We start from the raw sequence: 5,502 nt of genomic DNA, 5'->3' as shown, positions 1-5,502 counted from the left end.
TTCCTAGGGAGAGCCACATGTCACCCATACTCCCTTCCTCTATACCTAACCTCTCTGGGTCTATGGATTGTTGGTTGGCTATAATCTATTTAATGGCTAATATACACATGCAAGTGAATATATACCATGTTTATCTTTCTGGGTCTGAGTTACTTCACTCAGGATGATTTTTTCTAGTTCCTTTCATTTCATATGTGGATATGTGTTCATATTAGTACATGCATGCTTCTATGTGTATATATATTTTTAATTTTTTAATGATGTGTAGTTTGAATAAAAATGGCATCCATACATCTATAGGGAAAAGTTACAAAGTGTGGCCTTGTTGGAGTGGGTATGACCTTGTTAGAGTAAGTGTGTCTCAGTCACTTACTGCTGCCTTCAGATTTGGTTTTAGAACTCTCAGCTACCTCTCCAGCACATGTCTGCCTGTGTGCCACCAAGCTTCCCACCATGATGACAATGAACTAAACCTCATAAGTCATCCCCAGTCAAATGTTTTTTTTTTATAAGATTTGCTGTGATCATGTTGTCTCTTCACAGCAATAGAAACCCTAAGAAAAATGAAAACAGATTATTTTCATATAGTGTATTTTGACTATGGTTTTCCCTTCTCCAACTCTTCCTAGATACTCTCCACTTTCCCACCTCTTCAAAGCCACTCCTTTTCTTTCTTGCTCTCATTAGAAAACAAACAGGCACATAAAAAAATAATACTAAAGCCCGTTGTGCTGTGGCTACAAGCGGCCTGCAGTCCCGGGCCCGCGGCCTGCAGTCCCGGGCCCGCGACTCGCGCCGCCAGGCCGCCTGCCCGCCCGCCAGCCATGGATCCTGGCCCCAACCACACTGCGGTGCCCGACCCCGCCGCTAACCGCAAGGGCTGGTTCCAAGAGACCTGCAGCTTGTGGCCTGGCTAGGCTTTGTCGCTGCAGGTGCAGCAGCTGCTGCACCACCAGCGCTCGCGGTACCAAGACATTCTAGTCTTCCGCAGTAAAACCTACGGCAACGTGCTGGTTCTGGATGGCGTCATCCAGTGTACCGAGAAGGACGAGTTCTCCTACCAGGAGATGATCGCCCACCTGCAGCTCTGCAGCGGAAGGTGCTGATCATCGGGAGTGGAGATGGGGGCATCCTATGGGAAGTAGTGAAGCACCCGTCTGTGGAGTCTGTGGTCCAGTGCGAGATCGATGAGGACGTCATTGAAGTCTCTAAGAAGTTCCTGCCTGGTATGGCTATCGGCTATTTCAGTTCTAAGCTGACCCTCCACGGAGGTGATGTCTTTGAGTTCATGAAACAGTACCAAGATGGCTTCAGCATCATCATCACCGACTCCTCAGACCCCATGGGCCCTGCTGAGAGACTCTTCAAGGAGTCCTATTACCAGCTCATGAAGACAGCACCCAAGGAGGACAGCATCATTTGCTGCCAGGGTGTATGCCAGTGGCTGCACCTGGACCTCATCAGGGAGATGAGGCACTTCTGCAAATCTCTCTTCCCTGTGGTGGGCTATGCCTACTGCACCATCCCCACCTACACAAGCGGTCAGATTGGCTTCATGCTATTTAGCAAAAACCTGAGCACCAACTTCCGGGAGCCTGTGCAACAGCTGACACAGGCCCAGGTGGAGCAGATGTAACTGAAATACTGTAACACGGACATGCACCGCGCAGCCTTTGTGCTGCCTGAGTTCACCTGCAAGGCCCTGAGAGACGTAAGCTGAGCCTAGGTGCCACTGCAACACCACCCGAGACCTCAATTGGACTGGACCAAGGAGCTTCCAAGGTGTCTAGGGCCCCACCAGCCCTGAACGAGACTCCCAGTGACTCTTGCCCACCAACGAAGTGTTACGGGTCCCAGAATGCTACCTGGCCTGCCCTGCTGGGTGGACTCAGTCTTTGTCTATCTCTGTGGCATTTGGCCCCAAGCCTAAATCAGTTCTGTCTATGCACCGTCTATGCCCTCTGTCACCTAACAAAAAATGTGTATTTATAATAAAAAATTAATACTAAAATAATTAAGATAAAATAAATACAGATATGTCAGAATAGCACAAAACGAACAAACCAACAAATAAAAAACAAAAAAGTACAAGAAACACATATACATATAGACATAGAAACCTATACATTTGCATACACAAATTTCCCTTAAAAATACAAAACTAAAAATCAAAATATATAAGTAAAATACCTATAAGGTGCTGGGCGGTGGTGAAAGCCATTAATCCCAGCACTAGGGAGGCAGAGGCAGGAGAATTTCTGTGAGTTTGAGGCCAGTCTGGTCTACAAGAGCTAGTTCCAGGACAGGTACCAAAAACTACAGAGAAACCCTGTCTTGAAAATCCAAAAAAAAAAAAAAAAAAAAAAAAAGAAGGGGTGGCGAGTGCAACCGGGCAGGAGGGAGTTGCAGAAGGTCCAGCGGAGGGGTAAGTGTGCTCCTGACCTGCAGCAGAAGCCCAGCAAGGGAACACAGACTTTCCCCGACATTCTTTTTATAGGCAAATTGGGTCCATTGATATTAAGGGATACTAATGACCAGTGATGGTTAATTTCTGTTATGTTTTAGTTTTTGTTATTGTTGTTGGTAATGTGTGTATATGTGTGTGTTTCCATTCTTTGGGATTTGCTGATGTGGGATTATCTATTACCTGTGTTTTGGTGGATGTAGTTAACTTTTTTGGGTTGGAATTTTCCTTCTAGTACTTTCTGTATGGCTGCATTTGTGAATAGGTATTATTAAAATTATGGTTTTGTCATAGAATATCTTGTTTTCTCCTTCTATGGTGATTGAAAGTTTTTGCATGGCCTGGTGTCCACGGTCTCTCAGTGTCTGCAAAACATCTTTCCAAGACCTGGCTTTCAGTGCCTATTTAGAAGTCAGGTGATATTCCGATGGGTCTGCTTTTATTTGTTACTTGGCTCTTTTCCTTAACTCAAAATATTCTTTATTCTGTATGTTTAGTGTTTTGATTATGTGGCGAGAGAACTTTTTTGTTACAGTCTATTTAGTGTTCTATAAGTTTCTTGTATCTTCATATGCATTTCCTTATTTAGTTTGAGAAAGTTTTCTTCTATGATTTTGTTGAAAATATTTTCTGTGTTATTGAGCTGGTATTCTTGTATTATTCTTAGGTTTGATATTTTCATGGTGTCCCAAATTTCCTGGATATTTTGTGTTATGACTTTGTTGTCTTTAATGTTTTCTTTGATTGATGAGTCTCCTTTTAAAATTGTTTTTAATAAGTTATATATTTTTCTCCACTCCCCTCCTTTCCTCTCCCCTCCCCTTCTAACCTCTCCCAAGATCCCCATGCTCCCAATTTACTCAGGAGATCTTGTATTTTTCTACTTCACATGTAGATTAGATCCATGTATATCTCTCAAGGGTCCTCAATGTTGTCTAGGTTCTCTGGGATTGTGAACTGTAGGCCGTTTTTTCTTTGCTTTATGTCTAAAAGCCACTTAGAGTGAGTAATAAATTTGCATTTCTGGGTCTGGGTTTCCTCATTCAATATGATGTTTTCTAGATCCATCCATTTGCCCACAAACTCAAGATATTATTATTTTTTACACTGTGTAGTACTCCAACATGTAAATGTACCACATTTTCCTTATCCATTCTTTGATAGAGGGGCATTTAGGTTGTTTCCAGGTTCTGACTATGACAAACAATGCTGCTGTGAACATAGTTGAGCACATGTCCTTGTGCTCATGTCCTTGAGCATCCTTAGAGTATATACCCAAAAGTGGTATTGCTGGGTCTTGAGGTAGGTTGTTTTCTAATTTTCTGAGAAATCATAATACTAATATCCAAAAGGGGCTGTACCAGTTTGTACTCCCATCAGCAATGGAGGAGTGTTCCCTTTACCCCACATCCTCTCCAGCATAAGTTGTCATCAGTGTTTTTGATCTGGACCATTCTGACAGGTGTCAGATGGAATCTCAGAGTTGTTTTAATTTGCATTTCTCTGATGGCTAAGGATGTTGAGCATTTTCTTAAGTGTCTTTCAGTCATTTGAGATTCCTTTGTTGAGAGTTCTCTGTTAGGTCTGTACCCCATTTTTAAATTGGATTGTTTGTTCCTTTGATGACCAATTTCTTGAGTTCTTTGTATATTTTGGAGATCAGCCCTTTGTCTGATGTGGGGTTGGTAAAGATTTTCCTATTCCATAGTCTGCTATTTTGTCTTGTTGACCCTGTCCTTTGCTTTACAGAAGCTTTTCAGTTTCAGGTCCCATTTATTAATTGTTGATTTCAGTGTCTTTGCTCCTGGGGTTATATTTAAGAAGTGGTCTCCTGTGCCAGTGAGTTCAAGTGTGCTTCCCACTTTCTCTTCTATAAGGTTCAGTGTGGTTGGCTTTATGTTGAGGTCTTTGATCCATTTGAACTTGAGTTTTGTGCATGGTGATAGATATGGGTCTATTTTCATTCTTCTACATGTTGATATCCAGTTATACCAGCACCGTTTGTTGAATATGCTTTCTTTTTTCCATTTCATATTTTTGCTTCTTTGTCAAAAATCAATCAGGTGTTCATAGGTGTATGGATTGATATCTGGGTCTTTGATTTGGTTCCATTGGTCCTCCTGTCTGTTCTTGTGATAATACAGTCTGTTTTAGACTCTGTAGGTTTTGGGTGTTCTGCTGGTCAGCTCCTGTGGAGGTTGCTGGCTCAGGCCTGCTTCCTCAGAGGTCCCTGACTCACACCCTGTCCCACAGAGGTTTCTGGCTCAGGCCTGCTTCCTCAGCAATAGCTTCCTTGTACCTGCTCCCATGAAGGTCACTGCCTTGGCTTTGCTCCTGGGAGGTCACTACCTCAGGCCTGCTTCTATGGAGATTGTTGCCTTGGGCTTGCTCTGGTGGAGGTCGCTGGCTCAGGCCTGTTCCCGCAGATGTCCCTGGCTTGGGCCTGCTTCCATGGAAGTCCATGGTGTAGAGAGCTGCGTAGTGCTGCACCTTAAAGATGGTGCTTCCGCCTTCCACTTCCCCGATGGTGAGTGCTCTCGGTCGTAAACAACTCCATATATGGCTAAGGCTAAGGATCTGGCTTGCTTCCGCGTTTCTGGACCTATCTGCATTTCCCACAAGGCATGCTGGGGTTGGCTACCCAGAGGCTATTTAAGCTGTGGGCTGGCTTTCCCCAGGGTCAGAAGATTGTTCAAGGTTCCTGAATAAACTGTAGAGAGAAGAGTCAAGTGTTGCGTCTTCCTTGCTGGTTGAGGCGGTCGTGACACCCTGGCTTGGGCTCAGTCCTGCAGAGGTCTCTGGTTTGGGCCTGCTTCCTCAGCAGTGGCTCCCTTGTAGCTGCTTCAGTGGAGGTTGCTGGCTCAGGCTTCAACTGTTGAGTCTCTTTCCTCTGTTGTACCTTTAATGCCAGAGTTTCTCTCTCCATGTCTTGCATTCTGTTGGTTTTTGCTTGCATCTGTAGTTCTTGTTCTTTTACCTTAATTTTTCATTTTCAAAATTCCTTTTGTTTGTATTTTCTTTATTGCCTCTATTTCAAT

General features: G+C 43.8%; 1 pseudogene; it reads left to right on the top strand.

Annotated features, from left to right (window-relative positions):
* Positions 1-824: 824 nt before the first annotated feature.
* Positions 825-1,720, top strand: LOC125407122 (spermidine synthase pseudogene; annotated as a pseudogene).
* Positions 1,721-5,502: the final 3,782 nt, after the last annotated feature.

The sequence above is a fragment of the Myodes glareolus genome, chromosome 22 (genome assembly GCF_982192425.1).
Source record: "Myodes glareolus chromosome 22, mMyoGla1.1, whole genome shotgun sequence".
NCBI classification, from domain to species: domain Eukaryota; kingdom Metazoa; phylum Chordata; class Mammalia; order Rodentia; family Cricetidae; genus Myodes; species Myodes glareolus.
This window is presented reverse-complemented; position numbering and strand designations above follow the sequence as displayed.